Genomic DNA, 22,366 nt, shown 5'->3' with positions numbered 1-22,366 from the left:
AGAGTTTCTGAGTTATGAGAGTCATTCCACAGATTTCTTTTAGAAAAACAGTCACCAGTGGCAGCACATTTCAGTGACACAGAATGGGTCACAAAATTTGCTCAGTCGTATGACATATTTAACCTGCTCAATGAACTCAATCTGTCACTTCAAGGGAGAATGACAACTGTGTTCAAGTTGGCAGATAAAGTGGCTGCATTCAAAACCAAACTGGAATTATGGGGGTGATGAGTTAACACTGGGATTTTTAACATGTTTCGAATATTAGCAGAGATTTTGAAAGAGACTAAGTCAGGGCCTTCTCTCTCCCAGCTAGTGCATGATCACCTATCTTAGCTTTCAAAAGAGTTTGAGCATTACTTCCCAACCACAAAAGACCCCTGAACTGGAAAGGAATGGATCTGTGACCCATTTGTGTTGTGATCCCCCCAAACGGAGGGACCAGCTGGAGCCGAGGCAGAAGAACATAAATTGTGAAGATTTCATGGACATGTATCAGTTCCCAAAATTAATACTTTTATAATTTCTTAACGCCTGTCTTACTTTAATCTCTTAATCCCATCATCTTCGTAAGCTGAGGATGTATGTCACCTCAGGACCCTGTGATGATTGCGTTAACTGTACAAATTAATTGTAAAACGTGTGTTTGAACAATATGAAATCAGTGCACCCTGAAAAGAACCGAATAACAGTGATTTTCAGGGAACAAGGAAAGATAACAATAAGGTCTGACTGCTTGTGTGGTCGGGCAGAATAGAACCATATTTTTCTTCTTGCAGATAGCCTATAGACGGATGTGTGAGTAGGAGAAATATCGATGAATTCTTTTCCCAGCAAGGAACATTAATAACTGAAACCCTGGGAAAGGAATGCATTCCTGGGGGTAGGCCTATAGACGGCCACTCTGGGAGTATCTGTCTTATGCAGTTGAGATAAGGACTGAAATACACGCTGGTATCCTGCAGTACCCTCAGGCTTACTAGGATTGGGAAATTCCAGCCTGGTAAATTCTAGTCAGACTGGTTGTCTGCTCTTGAACCCTGTTTTCTGTTAAGATGTTCATCAAGACAATGCGTGCACAGCGGGACGTAGAACCTCATCAGTAATTCTAATTTTGCCTTGCCTTGTGATCTTTATGGCCCTTTGAAGCATGTGATCCTTGTGACCTAATCCCTGTTCATACACCCCCTTCCCTTTTAAAATCCGTAATAAAAACTTGCTGGTTTTGCGGCTCAAGGTCGCCATCACGATCCTACCAATATGTGATGACACCCCTGGAGGCCCAGCTGTAAAATTTCTCTCTTTATTTTCTTTCTTTTTTATTTCTCAGACCAGCTGACACTTAGGGAAAATAGAAAGAACCTACATTGAAATATTGGGGGCTGGTTCCCCTGATACATTTGTGAACAAATTATTTGTGAATCAACTTTGTCCATGCTGGAAGAGGATCAAAGGTTTGAGATCACAAATAACGGTGGCCTTAAAAGTATGTTTGAGACAACTTCAAATCTCCATACCTTCTGGATTAAAGTCAAGGCAGAATATCCTGAGATTGCCTAAAAAGCACTGAAAAGCCTGCTTTCATTTCTAACATCCTATCTTTGTGAAGTAGCATTTTCTGTGGTGACAGCAACCAAAATGAGATTATGGAGTAGACTGGACATAAGCAACACGCTTTGAGTGTCACTGTCTCCTATCACCCCTAGATGGGATGTCTAGTTGCAGGAAGACAAACTCAGGGCTCCCACTGATTCTACATTATGGTGAGTTGTATAATTATTTCATTATATATTACAATGTAATATATAATGAAAATGATAAAATTGTAGAAATAAAGCACACAACAAATGTGCTTGAATCATCTTGAAACCATCCCCCCACCCTCTAACCCTGGAAAAATTGTCTTCCAAGAAACCAGTCCTTCGTGCCAAAAAGGTTGGTGACCACTGCTCTAACAGGCATTGCATGTATCATTAGCATATAAAATCTCTTCCTAGCAGTGTGATTTTTACTATTAAAATAAGGAAAAAACTATTATAAGCTAAAACTTGAGCCTAGCTACACATGCAGGAACCTGAAAAAGTTTCTAGCCACCCAGTCCCCCTCCCCCTGCCCCTCACTCAAGGCAGGAATTTGTAGCTAATATCTTCTTGGGTTTTGATGCTAATTGGCTGGAAATTGGGGAAGCTACAATATGAATAAAGGCTTTTGTTGTCTTTCCCAGCTGTATTTGGGTGTCAGGAACTTGTAACCATTGGGCAGTGGGCTAGTATCCTGTACAACTGCTTAGCATGGCCTCCTAACCTTATTTATCCTGCCTCAAATTCACAACACAGTAACTGAAGGGATCATTTTAAGTCAGACCAGGTCCTTTGTCTGCTAAAGACACTCCATCCAGTGAATTTATTGTTGCTCTTATTGCAAGGAATTCCTACTTCCCCGCCCCTTTTGCTCCAGCCACATTGGCCTCTGTGATGATTAGTATTGAGTGTCAACTTGATTGGATTGAAGGATGCAAAGTATTGTTCCTGGGTGTGTCTGTGAGGGTGCTGCCAAAGGAGATTAACATTTGAATCAGTGGACTTGAAGAGGCAGACCCACCGTCAATCTGGGTGGGCACAATCTAATCAGCTGCCACCGTGGCTAGAATAAAAGCAAGCCGAAGAACGTGGGAGGACTAGACTGGCTAAGGCTTCTGGCCTCCATCTTTCTCCCATCCTGGATTCTTCCTGCCTTCAAACATAGGACTCCAAGTTCTTCAGCTTTTGGACTCTTGAACCTGTTGAGAACTAAACTCTGATTTTTTTTATCTTGCCCAAATTCCTATCTAAGGGGTCTGGGGTGTAATGCCCTATGCCCTACAAACCATAAAGTCTCATCATATGGGTTTTATTTAACCCTGTATATCATGACTTATTTTCCAACCTGACCCTGGCATAACATTACGAGACAAGGAAGAAAATAAAAATATTTTACCCCACAACATGTTTATTTGCCATATTTTGAAATAGCCCTGCAAAGCTGTTCTTTGTGGGGAAAAATTTGCATCTGTAAAGAATCTGTATTAAATAGCTAGATCTTTTTCTTCCAGACTCTCCCAATCCTTCAGAGACTAACTAAGATCTGAATAAGAAATGCTTGTCATCTATTTTCTCTAAGGGCAGCCACTATAAGACTTCAAAAGAACTTTGGTCTCCACAATCTTTATCTTAACCTGAACATTCCCTTTCTATCAATCCAAGGTCTTCAGACAAACTCAACCAATTGTCAACCAGAAAAAGTTTAAATTCACCTACAGCCTGGAAGCGCCCCCCCTCCAACCCGCTTTGAGTTGTCCCACATTTCTGGACCACACCAATGTATTTCCTAAATGTATTTGATTGATGTCTCATGTCTCTCTAAAATGTATAAAACCAAGCTGTGCCCTGACCACCTTGGGAACATGTTCTCAGGACCTCCTGAGGGCTGTGTCATGGGCCATGGTCACTCATATTTGGCTGAGAATAAATCTCTCCAAATATTTTACAGAGTTCGAGTCTTTTCTTCGACACTATCAATCGAGGAAAATGACAAGTCTCAGTCATTTTAGGAGACTTATTTGCCAAAGTTAACAACGTACCCGAGAGACAGATTTATGCCTTTCTTCAAAGATGATTTTGAGGGTTTCAAATTTAAAGGGGAAAGGCCAGGATATTGAGAAACACTCAGTTTTTACATAAACAAAAGGGGGAGAGGAAAAATGTGGGGAATCTGCATTTTACCTAAGATAACACAGCCAAAATGGGGTAGGGGAACAATCACATACACATTTGTGTCTGGCGGGCCAGGTTGACTGTACCTGTAAAGATAAGCTATCAACTTGCATTGCATGGAGAAATTTTAACAGCTCACTAGGAATTTCCTTGTGGGAAAAAATATGGGGGAGGCATGTAGCTTTTCATCTAGTAGCCATCTTATTTAGGAACCAAAAGGGGAGGCAGGTTTGCATGACCCAGTTCCCAGCTTGACTTTTCTCTTTGGCTAAGTGAGTTTGGGGTCGCAAAATTTAATTTCCTTTCACAAACCTACACCAATGGTTTGCCAGGGCTCTTGGGCCTTTGACCACAGACTGAAGGCTGCACTGTTGGCTTCCCTACTTTTGAGGTTTTGGGACTCGGACTGGCTTCCTTGCTCCTCAGCATGCAGATGGCCTATTGTGGGACTTTACCTTGTGATTGTGTGAGTCAATACTCCTTAATAAACTCCTTTTCGTATCTACATCTATCCTATTAGTCCTGTCCCTCTAGAGAACCCTGGCTAATACACCCTCCTTGCTGATCCTCATGTGTCTAGAGCCTTTGCTCTTCCCCAGATATCAGCATGGTTTTTTCCCTCACTTTTTTTTTTTTTTGGAAGTGGAGTCTAGTGCTGTCACCCAGGCTGGAGTGCAATGGCGTGATCTCAGCTCACTGCAACCTCTGCCTCCTGGGTTCAAGCGATTCTTCTGCCTCAGCCTCCTGAGTAGCTGGGATTACAGCTGCCTGCCACCACTCCCAGCTAATTTTTGTATTTTTAGTATAGACAGGGTTTCACCATGTTGGCCAGGCTGGTCTTGAACTCCTGACCTCATGATGCACCTGCCTTGGCCTTCCAAAGTGCTGGGATTACAGGAGTGAGCCACCACACCTGGCCTCCCTCCCTCCCTTTCTATCTTCTCACTCTGATTCATTTTTCTTCAAAGCACTTCTTAAATTCAGACATTTTGCATACATATCTTTGTATTGTCTGACTCTCCATGTGAGAATGTAAGTTTCATAAGGACAACAGTTTTGTTTGCTCATTACTGTGTCTGCGTACATGTTTGAGGTGTTTAATAAATATTTGTTAAATGAATGAATGAATGAGATCAAGTAAATTGAAATCAGTACAAGGGACAAGAAAAGGAAAATGAGAGGCTCAATGATGAATTTCAAACTTACTTTTTGTATATCATCCATGTAGTAATATTCAATAAAGGATTTCTAAGTCACTTTAATGAATGAATCCATTAACATTAAAAATACGGTATTAGTTTGTTTTCATGCTGCTAATAAAGACATACTCGAGACTGGGTAGTTTAGAAAGGAAAGAGTTTTAATTGACTCACAGTTCCACATGGCTGGGGAAGCCTCACAATCATGGTGGAAGATGAAGGAAGAGCAAAGGGACGTCTTACATGGCAGCTGGCAAAAAGATAGTTTGTGCAGGGGAACTCCTCTTTATAAAATCATCAGATCTGGTGAGACTTATTGACTATCATGAGAACACCATGGGAAAGACCCACCCCCATGATTCAATTACCTCCCACTAGGTCCTTCCCACAACACATGGGAATTAAGGGAGCTACAATTCAAGAAGAGATTTGGGTGGGGACACAGCCAAACCATATCAAATACCTTAAATAAACTTTTTTATTTAGACTTCTAAAAATTTAGTCTTTGTATACCTTTATAAGTATTATTTTAAAATACATGATTATGTAAATACACAATAAAGGTTTTTAATTTTTAATTTTATATTTTATTTAGTATGCAGATAACTAATCTTATATTAAATAAGATTGTATATCTACTATATTGAAATTACCACTTTAATGAACTGTTTCCTTAGTAAAGATTTATATTCATTATTATGTGTATATATATTCATTTTTTCCATGATTATTGTACCAGGTATATTTTTATTGTTATTAATCACCACTTTTAATCAAAGTAATCCACTTTTGCTTTCTGCAAAGAGAAAAATAGAACACAGAAATCTATGAAATGTCTAGCTAAATTTTTATGAGTACACATTTTTGTGAAAGGAAAACAAATCTTGAGGACCCAAAATCACTTAGCTAATGGGAAGAGTCAAGTTGGGAACTACTTAGGGCAAAGCCTACCTCCCCTTCTACTCAAAGTCACCCCTCTGCTCACTGAGATAAGTGCATATCTGATTGCCTCATTTGGAGAGGCTAATCAAAAACTCAAAAGAATACAACCATTTGTCTCTTATCAACCTATGACCTAGAAGCCCCCTCCCCGCTTTGAGCTGTCCTGCTTTTGCTTTGAGTTGTCCCACCTTTCCAGACAGAACCAATGTTCGTCTTGCATATGCTGACTGATGTCTTATGTCTCCGAGCGTATAAAACCAAGCCGTGCTCTGAGCACCTTGGGCACATGTTGTTAGGACCTCCTGAGGCTGTGTCACAGGCATATGTCCTCAACCTTGGCAAAACAAACCTTGTAAATTAACTGAGACCTGTCTCAGATATTCGGGGTTCACATTTTGGTATCCATGAAGGGAATCTGAGCAGAGGTACCCTGATCTGTAAGATACAATAAATCTTTCTGAGTTCTCTTCAAAGTGTTTAGCCTGTTAACTTCCTTACTCAGGCGAGACGTGTCCCACTGCCCCACTGCGGTGGCCTCAGGGACGTGAGATTGAGACCCACCCGTGGCGAGGAATAAACCCAGACTCTCAGCAACGTGGGGAGGAGAGGCTTGCAATACCATGGCGACCAGGTAAACTCTGTGCACAGACCAAGGTAGGAAACGTCACAGGGGCGACAAAGTACTTCTTTGGTGGTCGGAGGGGGTGGTCGGGGCATTCTGGAGGTTGAAAGTGCGTGAATGGTAACAAGCACTACTGCTGTGAGGAATGAGTGAGTCCAATCTGCGATTCCGTGGTCACCACATATGGCTTAGGGCGGCCCTTTGGGGGTCCCATCAGGGATTTATACTGACCCGCCATCAATGCTAAGAGGGACCTGAAACATTCCTGAGAGGGAAGTGGCCAGAGCAGACGAAGCAAAAGACGGGTTCAAGGGACCTCCAGCAGATGGAGATAAGCGAATTAAGCCTTAGCAAAGCTTCCACTGAAGGATAGGCAAGAGATCGCTAATATGAGGGGTTGAGCCACAAGGAACTCCCCAAATTGGCAAGAGATTCCTAATAAGAGGGATTGAGCCTAGCCAGGACCCAGTATGGGAAATATTACAAGCAAAAAAGATGAAGTTAGCAACAAGGATATCCCCTTGATAGTCCCTTAGGTCTCAAAGATATACCACCTGATAACCCTCTAGGTCTCATGCTAAAGGGTTGGGAAGATAATGAAAGAACTAAACATAAGTAAAAGCAACAAATGATAAAATATTGCTGTTCTATTTGGACTCAAAGACCTAACCTCAATCCCTCAATCTTCTGGCCAAAGTTTGGGTCGACTGAGGATACACTATGTCAACTTTTAATTCAACATGTAAATAATAAAAGCCCAGTTTCTCAAGAAAAACTGGTCTATGCTCTTTGTTGGAAGCAAAGACCTGTCCTCCCTTTTCCCTTATGCCCCTGCCCCTATTGTAGAACCAGTGAGGGAAGGGGCTCAGGGAATCCTGGCAAATGAGAACAGCACACGGGATCCCCTAGGCCATCCTCCACCTAATACCCCTAGTCCCCCACCTAATACACCCAACCCTTCCCTCAGGCCCAGCCTAAGTCCCCCTCCCCAAAAGAACTCCAAGCTCGTAATTCGCCGGTGGCTTTTGCTGGGCTAGCAACATCAAGGATCAGCTGCAACATGTTGTCGGCATCATCCAGCCCATAGTACGCCCCAGCGGCTGGCAAAGCCCATGCTCCTGCCCCTTGGCTGGTCCAAGGTCCCGGCACCATATTGATGGCAGCTCTGCAAGACACACAGTCCAGGTCCCAGCCTATGCCCTGAGCAGACTACATTATGGGACATCTGCCTTACTTTTGCCAGGGCCAAGTAATACCAGGCCTCAGCCGTGGCTCCAAGCAGCTGGGCATCTCTGCAGCTAAGTCTCCTGAGTAGATAATCTTTCAGCTGATATATCCACTAGCATTTATTGTGGTCAGGCCAGTGTTAAAAGTGAAAATATCCACCAGAAAAGAACTTTGATTCTTTAAAGTTTTGTATTATATATTAAGTTTTATATTTTATATATTATATATTAAGTTTTATATTATATTAAGTTGTATATTATGTATTTATATTATATATTGTTTTCTTTTATATATATTATATATTAATATTTATATTTTATATTAAAATGTGCCACCAGAAAAGAATTATATGTGTATAAGTATGAGGCTATTCTGTTAAAAAGGATGGTTTAACATTAACTACTGATAATTCGCTTAACCTAGCAAGTTTCTTAACGAGAGATCCAAATCTAAAAGCACACATGTTTAGATTTAACTGATTACCATACAAACACCCAGTCGAACTTAAAAGAAACCCCCCTCAAAAGTGATTAAGGGAAAAAGAACGCAACAAGTGTTCAGTGATTAATAAAAGTTCCTAGAGAGATAAAATCAAAGTGTTTAATAAGTAGTCTATCCAAATTTATAAGCTGTCTGCACGTAGTCAAGCTTTAAAGTATCTGCAAGATCAGGAGAGAACCATCTATGCTAATTCTAAATACACCTTTACAGTGGCTCATAAATTTAGAAAAATTCAGACTGAATGAATAGTAAAAGTCAAAGCCTTGTTCATGAGGAGTTAATCACCCAAGTGTTGAATAGCCTTCAGTTACCAGAAAAGAAAAAATAGCTATTGTCCATGTCCCCAGGCACCAAAAAGCCTGTCTTTCAAGAGTCAAGAAAATAAGCTAGCAAATCAGATAAGCTGGACCAGCTGCCATTTCTCCTGTAGGTGCTAAAGGGAACTCAGAGAAATGTTATTCAAACCTTTTATAAAGGCAGTCCTATCCCACCTACATTAGAGGACCCATTAAAGACCCCAAGCCATGTATAGCACGGTCAAAGTTTATACCTGTATAGGAATTTACACCCTTAGCCAAACAAGTCTAGAGACTTTGTTGCCAAAAATCAAATGTCTTCTGACTTCCTATTACCCTAGTAAGAATCTAAACTGCCTCTCAAAGCAATCCAACATTCCTGCATACTTGCTTTATCTTCCACTTTCTCTTCCTTCAGAACTCACAATTTTCCAGTACAGGCATCACCCCTAGAGTTTCCAGTACATTGACACCAGCCTGAGGAGCCGGCCTAGTGCTTCTAACCACTGAAACCATAGTCCAAATAGCAAGAAAAGATGGACCCATCATACCCAAGTCGAGAAAGCACCACCATCCCCGAAGTCATGGGTCATTATCCAAGAGAAAAACCTCCTCAAACTAAGGTTAAGAAAACTTTAACTCTCTTTTATCTAGTCTACTACCCTTTCTTCTTTCCTCATTATATTGCTGACCTTGTTATCAATGTAACTAGGCCAGACTCACCCTAAATCATTACTTTTGATGCTTGCCTTGTCATGCCTTGTCAAAAGGATGAATACTGGCAAAGATATGTCTCTACTTAAGAAAAATACCTCTGCTCCTTCAGAGAAGCCATTGACCCCCCACCTTGCTCATGGCAGAGGTACCAAGGCACCCTAAGTTAGGAGATATGTTCTCAATGTGCAGATGTCATCCTAACTACCAGAGCACACGGCAGGACCTCCCCATAAGGCTGTACTGACCTAAAATCTTACCTCCGCCTTACCAAAGGAACCACCCCCTCTAATTGTCAACTTGACCATTGTAACCCAGTAACGATCTCTATTAATGCCCCTACCTCCACCAACCCTGTGCCCCCTTTAGAACGCTTGTATGGCTTAGGAGCAGAGGCCAATGGATGTGACCATATAGGCTTCTTTAAAATACGCTTTATTGACCCCTCTTCTTCTTCTCCATCCGAACCTTCTACCCTACCTAACAATGTCAAAGTAAATATTTTAGAAGTAAAAGATTTAAGACAAACCCTAACAATTGAGACAGGATATCAAGATGTAAATGCCTGGTTGGAATGGATTCAATATTCCTTCCGCACATTAAACAAAAGCAATTGTTATGCTTGTGCATACGGCAGCCCAGAGGCACAGATTGTCCCCCTTCCACTAGGATGGTCCTTCAATCCACCGGCATAGGCTGTATAGTAGCTCTTTTCCAGGATTCCACAGCCTGGGGCAACAAATCATGCCAAGCTCTCTCTCTGCTATATCCTGAAGTCCAACACCCTGCAGGTCAGCCCCTGAGGGCCATCCAGCTTCCGTTTCCCAACATCGATTTCACCTCATGTCTCTCACAACAGGGGGAAAATTTGCTTAATAGGATGCAGTGAGCTTAAGCCCTTCCAAGAGCTTACCCATCAGTCTCCCCTTAGTCATCCTCAAGCATATGTATGGTGGTATTGCAGTGGACCCTTACTGAATACTCTGCCAAGTAACTGGAGCAGCACTTGTGCTCTTGTCCAATTGGCTATCCCTTTCACCCTGGCATTTCATCAACCAGAAAAAGAAAAACCACAACACCAAAAAATAAGAGAAGCCCCTTATGGGTCTTTTGACTCTCAAGTTTACACAGATGCCATTGGAGTCCCCCAGGAGTGCCTGACAGGTTCAAAGCCCGAGACCAAATAGCCGCAGGATTTGAATCCATATTTCCATGAGTAACTATTAATAAAAATGTAGCTTGGATAAATTACATCTATTATAATCAGCAGCAGTTTATTAATTACATCAGGGATGCTGTCAAAGGAATAGCTGACCAATTAAGGCCTACTAGCCAAATGGCTTAGGAAAACAGAATAGCTCTAGACATGTTATTAGCCAAAAAAAGGTGGAGTTTGTGTGATGATTAAAACCCAGTGTTGTATCTTCATTCCAAACAACACTGCCCCTGATGGGAGCATAACAAATGCCTTGCAGAGACTTACTGCTTTATCCAATGAATTAGCTAAAAATTCTGGAGTCAATGACCCCATTTCAGGATGGCTAGGAAAGTAGTTCGGTAAATAGAAAGGAATCATGGTCTCAATTCTTATTTCCCTTGCAGTCATAATAGGCGTACTCATTCTCGTTAGGTGTTGTGTCATACCATGCATCCATGGGCTAATACAAAGAATTGTACAAACAGCACTCCCTTAGTTCTCCTCCGCCTTATTCAAGTAAGCTTTTCCTTTTAGAAGATAAAATCAAACAGCAAAGCCAAGACATGTTATAAAAGTTTGAAGAGAAAGAACCGTAAGAAAATTAAAAGGAAGGAATTGTAAGATACAGTAAATCTTTGAGTTTCTCTTCAAAGGGTTTAGCCTGTTAACTTCATTATCCTTTGTTCTCAAACTCAACTCTCTTGTTCTTCCTTGCCTCTAGTTACCGTAAACAGCCTACCCACTTCCCATCAGCTCTAATCAATAACTCACATCTGTTCTTTTGGTTACCTGTATCCACTGTTCCCCTGAAACTGCATGTCTCACCCGCTCCACCTCTGTACCTCATGTCCCCCTCCCCTTCTATATTTAGGAAAATATATACAAGTAGCCAATTGGGTCAGCTCAGATTGTGCAGTCCAACTTCAGCCCATGGGGGAGTGACACAGAGATAGGGACTGTGTTAAAGATAAAAACCCTCTGGTCTCCTTTGTTCTCTGTGCACTTGCAATCTTGATTGACGCAAGTGGCACCCTTTTGCAAAAGTAAATTGCCTTGCCAAGAGAACTAAATTTTGCCTGGGTGCTGGTTTTACTTTGCTGCACCAAGCATTTATTCCTGGATCATTTTATATCCGACAGATCTTTGACAAATCTTTGATCAGTGCTTGGTACCAGCATGAGCTAATTTTATGGCTCAAACCAATAGGACAATTTGCTGAGGTCTGGGAACACCCCCTCCAGAGAATCCCTAATCTCCCAAAATTTGGTCGAAATCTAAAGTTTATTTTGCTGTGCAACTCCCATTTTTGGAGTTTTACTTGCTTCCAACAAGGAAGGCAAGATTTCATGCTTCCATGATGATGTAAGGCAGGTAACTCCTTTAACAGAGTTTGAGCTTACTCCTAACAAGAAAGACAAGTTTGAGTTTTTTCCTGCTTGTAGGATGGTAAAGCAGTCTTCAGCCTGAGACCCGTTCCTAGGCCTAGGTAAATAGCTGAATTGGGGTTTCGTCTTGGCTAAACTTAAAAACTTAAAACTTAAACTTAAACTTGGCTAAGCTTAAAAAGCACCTGGTCTTAATTTCTCCTTACCATTAGAGTGCTCAGTGATCATATTGTTGAGTTTTTGGTTGTTGTCTGTTCTGGTCTTTCCCTCATCAGATTTGTCCAACTCTACCGGACTTGGTTAAATCTGAGTGAGAATTCCAAATTATGGGTAACAAAGCCTCTCTAATTTGGCTAAAATTCCTCACAGCTGCAAAAGAGGAAAAAAACCCCAACACAACAAAACAAAAAATACGATGCAATTGGTTTCCGTGTTTGCTTCCTGTCTTGAAAACCAAATGTTCTTTAATTTACTTTTCTTTCACCCAATACCTCCTTCCCCCTTTGCCATCTGCAGTACCAAAAAAAATCTAGAGAAGGCTTCTAATGACATGAACCCCTTTAAAGAATTCAGAACAAAGCCACCACTCACCCCTTTTGGTGTGTTCTGTTTTCTTTGTGGAGTGTCAAGAATCATGGGCAGACTCTTCTTAGGTCTAAAGCTCTTTTTTCCTGACCTCTTTGGCTCTGGGGGTACCAGAGATTACCTTGTACTGTGAGAGGCATGTGTAATGGCAGACAAGAACTACAGTGTTGGGGTGGTTGAGCACAGTTTACAGGAAGTGGTCTTGGCTGTTTTTTGTGTTTTTGTTTTTTTTTTTCTCCTAGGAAGTTGTTTAACAATCCTAATTCTAGTCCAGAGATGCATCCTAAAGGGTCTTCTCTATTGCTTTTTCTCTGAAAATTAATCTTGATTTGGCTTCCTGGTGCACATTTGCATGAGGAACTGAACTATTGTTCAATTCACAGGTAAATGAGACGCTGAGTTTTCTCAGCTCTGAAGAGAAAGGGCATTTTGCTCCTCCCAGCCAAAAGGCACCCCTGGGTGACTGGGGGCCTCCTGGGAGTATCTAGGGGGTTGGCCCCTTGTTGGGAGCTAAAAGCCTGAGGGTTGTGACCAACTCAGCATTCCACTGGAGGCTGTATGATCAAACAGCAAACTGTTTATCATGAATGCAGGATGTGGGCAAACACATCTGCACCTGCTGCCAGAAGGTATGCTGAGGGCAATCACTCCCTGGCACCATGCTCCTTGAGGTTATCTACTGGGACATCTGGAGCCTACTGTTCAAAGAATGCAGTCATGCAGGCCTGCCCTAAGTCAAGCAGCTGACTGACAACCACCCCCTTCTCCCTGTCTCCTTTACTCAATAAATACGAAGGGCTCTAGAAGCTCAGGGCCCTTGTTCACTAGAAGCAAGGAACCCCCTGACCCCTTCTTCCAAAGATACACTTTTGTCTTTGTCTTTATTCCTGCATTCATCCTCCTTTGTTTAGTCCACCAGGGTCTGCGGCAGCCCCTCACAACATGCAGTGGCCCTACAGGGAAATCCCCAACAAAAATTGATTTAAAAAAAGGCAGCCAGGCAGGGTGGCTCACACCTGTAATCCCAGCACTTTGGGAGGCTGAGGTGGGCGGATCATAAGGTCAGGAGTTTGAGACCAGCCTGGCCAATATGGTGAAACTCCTTCTCTACTAAATAAAATAAAATCCAAAAATTAGTCGGGGGTCGTGGGGCACACCTGTAGTCCCAGCTATTTGGAAGGGTAAGGCAGAGGAATCACTTGAACCTGGGAGGCAGAGGTTGCAGTGAGCTGAGATCATGCCATTGCACTCCAGCCTGGGTGACAGAGACAAAAAAAAGGCTTGTCCAGGAAAAGCACATAAGGGCTGATTACCCAACATTTTGAGCCCTCACCTCAGGAGAGAGAAACTGAGACATATAAGGGGTGGAAACAACTCAGTGGTGACACACTGTGGAGTCCTGCCCATAAGCAGCATACACTGATCCGCCGCACAAAAACTCTAATCCAGGGCCAGGCATGGTGGTTCACACCTGTAATCCCAGCACTTTGGGAGGCCAAAGCGGGTGGACCACCTGAGGTCAGGAGTTCAAGACCAGCCTGACAAACATGGAGAAACCCCGTCTGTACTAAAAATACAAAATTAGCCAGGCGTGATGGTGCATGCCTGTAATCCCAGCTACTCAGGAGGCTGAGGCAGGAGAATCGCTTGAACCCAGGAGGCAGAGGTGGTGGTGAGCTGAGATTGCGCCATTGCACTCCAGCCTGGACAACAAGAATGAAACTCCATCTCAAAAACAACAACAACAACAACAAAAAACCCTAAGCCACAGCTCAGTTCTTCCTTTTAAGAAAAGAAGTAGGGCCAGGTGTGGTGGCTCATGCCTATAATCCCAGCACTTTGGGAGGCTGAGGCGGGAGGATCACCTGAGGTCGGGAGTTTGAGACCAGCCTGACCAACATGGAGAAACCCTGTCTCTACTAAAAATACAAAATTAGCCAGGCATGGTAGCACATGCCAGTAATCCCAGCTATCTGGGGGGCTGAGGCAGGAAAATTGCTTGAACTCGGGAGGTGGAGGTTGCAGTGAGCCGAGATTGCGCCATTGTACTCCAGCCTGGGCAAGGAGAGCAAAACTCCATCTCAAAGAAAAAAAAAAGAAGAAAAATAGAAAACAAATAATCTAAGAATGAGGCGAAAACAAGGAGAATGACCCTCTTTTGAACATTCCATAGGTTTTATGGCACCTCTACTTGCCAGAGTTTACATAAAATGGAAGTAATATGGTATTTGTGAACATTTACATTAAGGAAAAAGAGCCCTAAGGTTGACCTGCAAACTGTAGAGTTCCTAAGTTCTCTTTTTTTCTACTTTCTTTTCCGCATGCTTAAAATCTGCTGTTATTTTTCTACAAAGATTAAAATCACTGTTTGGATCTAACAAGTTTTTTATTCGCAAACTGGTGAATTTCTATTTATCTCATGGCTAAAGTTCAGAAGTAAATGCTTTAGGGTCTTTGTGTGTGTTTGTGTGTGTGTGTATTTAAAAGGCCTTCATAATTTCTATAATTTTATGTTTAATTGGCAATTAAACCCATTTTAATTTCCCTCTAGCACACCAGACTTTTTCTGTCTGTACCTCATAATATAAATTTTGCTATTTGATTTTCACCTGAGTTGTTTCCTTTAATATGCAAATGTAGGGCTATTTAGCTGACAACTGTCTAGGGTGGTGAAATAGGTTATCAAGAATTTGAAAGTCTAAGATATGAAAAATAAGGGTCTTTATGAATTTATAAGATGTACTTCTACTGGCATACCTAATACATCTATGTTTTATGTGTTGTGTACACAATGTTTCACTACTGAAAATATATGTAAGAGCTCTAATTAATTGGCATAAGAAAATAAAAGCACTTGAATGAAATACTTTATCAGGAAAAAAGAGAAGACAAGTTAAATGCTCTTTCAAGTTCATGTAACTTAAGTAAAATCTTTAATAAATAAGCTAGCTTTAAAATTATTGGTAAAGTAATATTAGAAATGTCTTAAGATTTGCCAGTATACCCTTTTGTTTACATTTATCAATCAAGCAATTTTATACTTATCCCTGCCAAATTTGACTATAAGGTGTCAAAATTTGGGATAGGGGTTACAAAACTGTAAACTTGGTCCAAAATAGAATGATCTTTGCTTGTGTAATTTTAAATAAATAAGACATTGATATTGGTTTAATGAAAATAGCTACATCTTGAATTCAGTAAGATTAGCATAACTTCTAATCTTGTGGTTTTAGGCAGTCTGGCCACAGGCAGTAAGGTTTGTATTGGCAAAGGACAGTTATCATCTTTGTTTCAAGGCTAAACTATAAATTAAGTTATTCCCAAAGTTAGTTTGGCCTGTGCCCAGGAATGAACAAGGACAGCTTGGAGGTTAGAAACAAGATGGAGTCAGTTAGATCAGATCTTTTTCACTGTCTCAGCTATAATTTTGCAATGGTGTTTCCATAACTTTAAATGATGACTAGTGCAGTTTTCATAAAATATCTAGGTAAAATGGTTAAAATAATTAGGTAAATGTAATGGGATAAATACTTGTAGACACACATATCATAATTTAGAATCTAATGTGATGTTAAATAACAGATATTTCATTATTTGGGTATTTTCCAATAAAAACATACTGTAGAAAAACTTTCTAAAAACAAAAAAAGTGTGTCCTTTTTAAAAAGGTGAAGAATTTTTGACTAATTCAAAGCTTATTTTTAAATAACTTTGTTATATATAAAACAAGGCAAAAGGAACCAGGAAATAACAGAGATGTAAAGAAAGTTATAAAAATAAAGAGGTATTTTTTTGGTAAGAAAGCTTAAGGAAAAATAATTTTATATGAGAAAGAATCTTGTATGGTAAGTTTAGTCCTTGAATAAAATGACTGATTGTTTAAGAAAGAGGGATGTTCAGGACAAACCAGAAAGTCCAAGCATGTCATGAATGGTCTGTGTCAGTCGCAATAGGAGGATTAAAAAAAAAACAAAACAAGCTGTATACAATCAAATATAATGATCAAGTTGTCTGTAATTAAAGGGAAATTATAATGGTCTTTCTAGAGATTGGGCTTGATGTAAAAAAAAAAACACTTGTACACTAAATAATTGATTAGAGCAATGAAATTCTCTTACAGGATTGTTTTACTCTTATTTTCATTTTTTTGAGATGGAGTCTTACTCTGTCTCCCAGGCTGGAGTGCAGTGGTGTGATCTTGGCTCACTGCAACCTCCATCCCCTGGGTTGAAGTGATTCTCATGCCTCAGCCGCCTGAGTAGCTGGGATTACAGGCGTCTGCCACTACGTCTGGCTAATTTTCATATTTTTAGTAGAGACAGGGTTTCACCATCTTGGCCAGGCTGGTCTTGAACTCCTGACCTCGTGATCCACTCACCTTGGCCACCCAAAGTGCTGGGATTACAGACATGAGCCACTGCATCCGGCCAGGATTGTTTTACTCTTAATAAATTATAAGATATTTTAATTTTTTTAACCCAAAGTTCAACTTTTATTGCGTCTTGCTGTTTTCAGTTTTCTCTCCCTTTTTAAAGGGCATGAAATAGTAACACTCTCCTTCAACTCATTTTCAGCTCATACAACTTTTTTTCCCCTCAAGTTCTGTTTGTTGTGAGATGAAATTTTGGTGGGGACACAGCCAAACCATTTTGCAAGGATATCAAAAAAAAAAAAAAAGGCAAAAACCTTCATTTTTTGAGAGAGAAGACTTAATTTTCCAAACAATAACCCCTAATAAAAACAGCATGAACCATTTTTAAATAAATGCACCTAACAATGCACGTTAAGGGACTAGAGAAGCAATAACAAACAAAACCCAAAACTCGTAGGAGGAAATAAATAATAAAGATTAGAACAGAAATAAATAAAATTGGGACTAAAAAATTATAGAGAAGATCAATGAAACAAAAAGCTTGTTCCTGGAAAAGTTAAACAAAATTAATAAACCATTAGCTAGACTAACTTAGAAAAAAAGAGAAGACCTAAATAAATAAAATCATAAATGAAGTCACAAGCAGATACCAGATAAATAAAAAGGATCATTAGAGACTATTGTGAACAACTATACACTAATGAATTTGAAAATGTAGAGGAAATGACTAAATTCCTGGACACATAAAACCTATCAAGATTGAACCAAGAAGAAATAGAAAACTTCTACAGCCCAATCGTAAGTAATGAGATTGAATCTGTTAGAAAAGAAAAAATCTTCCAACAAAGAAAAGTCCAGGACTGGATGGCTTCACCACTGAATTTTAGTGAACATTTAAAAAACAATGAATACAAATTATCCTCAAACCATTCCAAAAAAATTGAAGCACAGGCAATGTTTTCTAACTCATTCTAACTCATTCTACAAGGCCAGCATAACTCTGATACCAAACCAGACAAGGGCACACAAAACAGTGAAGGCCAATATCCTTCATGAACATAGACACAAAAATCTTCCACATAACTATTAGCAAGTCAAATCTGGCAACACATCAAAAAGATAATACAACATAATGAAGTGGGATTTATATAAAAATGCAAGAATTGTTCAACATTTGCAAACTAATAAATGCCATATATCACTTCAACAGAATGAAGGACAAAAACCATGATCATCAAAATAGATGCAGAAAAAGCTTTTGATGAAAACTTCAACATCCCTGCATGATAAAAACTTTTAATAAATTGGGTATAGAAGGAAATAACTTTAATGTAATAATGGCTACATAAAAAAAACCCGTAGCTAACATCTTACTGAATGGGGAAAAGCTCAAAGCTTTTCCTCTAAGAACTGATACAAAAACAAGGATTCTCAGCCTTACCACTCTTACTCAACATAGTACTGGATGTCCCAGGTGGAGTAATTAGGCAAGAGGAAGAAATAAAGGGCATGCAAATTGGAAAGGAGGGCATCAAATTGTCCTGTTAGCAGATGACATAATCTTATATATACAGAAAACCTAAAGACTCTACCAAAAAACTCTTAAAACTAATAGAGGAATTTGGTAAACTTGTAGGATACAAAGTTAATATACAAAAATCAGTAGCATTTCTATTCACGAACGGTGAGCTAGCTGAAAAGAAATCAAGAAGGCAACCCCATTTAGCTATAAAAAATAAGATAAATGCCTAGGAATAAATTTAACCAAGGGAATAATAGCCCTCTATAGGGAAAGCTATAAAACAATGATGAAAAAATTAGAGGGTACAAACGAATGAAAAAACATCCCATGCTTATGGATTGGAAGTATTAATATTGTTCAAATGACAATACTACCCAAAGTAACCTACAGATTCAATGCAATTCTTATTAAAATACCAATGACATTCTTAACAAAAATAGAAAAAAAAATTCTAAAATTCCTTGTGGAACTAGAAAAGACCCTGAACAGCCAAAGCAATTCTGAGGAAAAAAGAATAAAGCTGGAGGTGCCAAACTCCCAGACCTCAAATTATGCTACAAGCTGTAGTAACAAAAACAGCATGACACTGGCATAAAAATAGACATATAGACTACTGAAATAGAATAGAGAATCCAGAAATTAATCCACATACCCACAGCCAACTGATTTTTGACAAAGCTGCCAAGAATAATCACTGGGAAAATAACAGTCTCTTCAACAAATGGTACTGGGAAAACCGGATATCCATATGCAGAAGAATCAAACTAGACCCCCACCTCTTACCTTAGAAATCAACTCAAAACAGATGAAAGACTTAAATGTAAGACCTAAATGATAAAACTATTATTAATAGAAAAAAACATAGGGGAAACATTTCAGGACATTGGTATGGGAAAAGATTTTATGAATGAAACATTAAAAGCACAGACAACAAAAACAAAAGTAAACAAATGGGATTATATCTAACTAAAAATTTTCTGCACAACAAATCAAACAGAGAGTGAAAAGAAAATGTACAGAATAGGAGAAAATGTTTGCAAACTGCTCCTCTGACAAGGGATTAACATCCCAAATATATAAGGAACTCAAACATTTTAACAGCAAAAAACCCAAACAATCTGATTTTTAAATGGACAAATAATCTGAACAAACATTTCTCAAAAGACAACATGCAAATGGCCAAAAAATATTTGAAAAAAAATGTTCAACATCACCCATCATGAGGGAAACGCAAATCAAAACCACAATAAAGTATCATTTCACCCCTGTTAAGATGGCTATTATTAAAAAGACAAACAGTAACAAATGCTGGAGAGGATGCAGATAATTGAATTTAAGATTATCCATATTGACCAATTGCTATCCCCAAGCAACTGCAGCTAGAAGAACAACATAGAAATCCTTTTTGAGAGAGAGAGAGAGAGAGAGAAAAAAAAAAACCTTCAATACAGGACTAAATAATTCTTGGCTGGGTGCAGTGGCTCATGCCTGTAATCCTAACACTTTGGGAGGCTGAGGCGGGTGGAACACTGGAGCCCAGGAGTTCGAGACCAGTCTGGGCAACATGGCAAAACCCTGTCTCTACAAAAAAATGCCAAAAAAAAAAAAATAGCCAGGCATGGTGGCACCTGTAGTCCCAGCTACTCAGAGGCTGAGGAAGGAGAATCACTTAAATCCAGGAGGTAGAGGTTGCAGTGAGCAGAGATTGCATCATTGCACTCCAGTCTGGGTGACAAAAAATTAAAAAAAAAAAAGGATTCCCACAGATAAAAGTCCAAGGGAAAAAAAAAAATGAGTTCATAGAAAAAAATTACAGGCTGGGCACGGTAGCTCACGCCTGTAATCCCAGCACTTTGGGGGTTTGGGTGGGCAGATCACCTGAGGTCAGGAGTTCGAGACCAGCCTGACCAACATGGTGAAACCCCATCTCTGCCAAAAATACAAAAATTAGCTGGGTGTGGTGGCGGGTGCCTGTAATTCCAGCTACTCGGGAGGCTGAGGCAGGAGAATTGCTTAAACCCAGGAGGTGGAGGTTGCAGTGAGCCAAGATTGTGCCACTGCACTCCAGCCTCGGTGACAAGAGCAAAACTCTGTCTCAAAAATAAATAAATAAATAAATAAATAAAAAACTACAAAACACAGGGAAACAAGCAACATGAGTAAAACTGGTAGAAACAACAAACATAGAAATAATCTTCAAATAATTAGAATTATTTGACACAGAAAATATTATGCATATGTTAAGAGTAATAAAAGAGCAAAATGAAAATTTGAGCAGGAAACAAGAGACTACAGATACCAAGCAAAATTGAAAAAGGACCAAACAGAACTTGTAGAAATGAAAAATAACTGACATTAATGACATAGCAGAAGGGTAAAAATAGGAATAAACAGAGCTAAAGAGAGAATATCACTTTAGTGATAGGTAGAGCTAAAGAAACTATCCTGAATGCAGCCTGAAAAGACAGAGGTAGGAAATATGAAAAGATTAAAAGACATGGAGGATGTTATGGACTGAATGTTTGCTCCTCACCTCCCCTCCGAAATTCATATGTTGAAATCCTAACCCCCAATATAATGGTACTAGCAGGTGGATCTGTGGGAGCTAATTAGTTAATAAGGGTGGAGTCCTCATGAATATTAATGCCCTTATAAGAGGGGCCAGAGAGAGTTCTCTAGTGCTCCTTCCACTATGTGAAGATAGAAGAAGTCGGCAATCTGCAACCTGAAAGAGGGCCCTCACCGGAACTCAACCGTGATGGCATCCTGATCTCAGACTTCCAGTTGCCAGAACAATGACAAATACATGTTTGTCATTTAAGCCATCCAGACTATATAATTTGTTATAGCAGCCTGAACTAAGATGCAGATAATGTGGGAAGATCTAACAGATATCTTTTGGGAGTTCCAAAAATAGATAACAGAATTAGAAAGAAGCCCTATTCAAAGCAATAATGGTTGATAATTTTCCAGAATTGGTAAGACATCAAGTCTCAAACCCAGTAACCTTAATGACTCCTAAGTATGATAAATAAATCCACACCTAAATATATCCCAATTTAAAAAAAAGTGAAGAGCATCAAAGACAAGTTAAAAAATCAGCAAAGCGGCTGGGCATGGTGGCTCATGCCTGTAATCCCAGCACTTTCGGAGGCCCAGGTGGGCAGATCACCAGAGGTCTGGAGTTTGAGACCAGCCTGACCAACATGGAGAAACCCCATCTCTCCTAAAAATACAAAATTAGCCAGGCGTGGTGGCACATGTCTGTAATCCCAGTTACTCGGGAGGCTGAGGCAGGAGAGTTGCTTCAACCCAGGAGGCGGAGGTTGTGGTGAGCCAAGATTGCACCATTGCGAGACTCTATCTCAAAAAAAAAAAAAAAAAAAAAAAAAGTATCGGCAAAGCTGCCAGAAATAAAAAGATAAATCCTCTAAGGAGGAACACCATCATACGGGTTGCATATTTTTTCATGAGCAACAGTGAAATCTAAACACCAAGGAAGTACTCTATTTAGTATTATTTGGGAGAAAACAATTGTAAAATTACAATTCCATTACCAACAGTTTTGCTCAATTAGTGGGTTAAATAACAACAATTTCAGATAATCTCCACTTCAAACCTGGTTCAATTTAACTGTGAAAATAGTCTTTTTTTTAAATTATACTTTAAGTTTTAGGGTACATGTGCACAACGTGCAGGTTTGTTACATATGTATACATGTGCCATGTTGGTGTGCTGCACCCATTAACTCGTCGTTTAACATTAGGTATATCTCCTAATGCTATCCCTCTCCCCCTCCCCCCACCCCACAACAGGCCCCAGTGTGTGATGTTCCCCTTCCTGTGTCCATGTGTTCTCATTGTTCAATTCCCACCTATGAGTGAGAACATGCTGTTTGGGTTTTTGTCTTTGCGATAGTTTGCTGAGAATGATAGTTTCCAGCTTCATTCATGTCCCTACAAAGGACATGAACTCATCATTTTTTATGGCTGCATAGTATTCCATGCTGTATATGTGCCACATTTTCTTAATCCAGTCTATCGTTGTTGGA

This window comes from Pan paniscus, chromosome 2 (genome assembly GCF_029289425.2).
Source record: "Pan paniscus chromosome 2, NHGRI_mPanPan1-v2.0_pri, whole genome shotgun sequence".
NCBI classification, from domain to species: domain Eukaryota; kingdom Metazoa; phylum Chordata; class Mammalia; order Primates; family Hominidae; genus Pan; species Pan paniscus.
Note: the sequence above shows the minus strand (reverse complement) of the source record.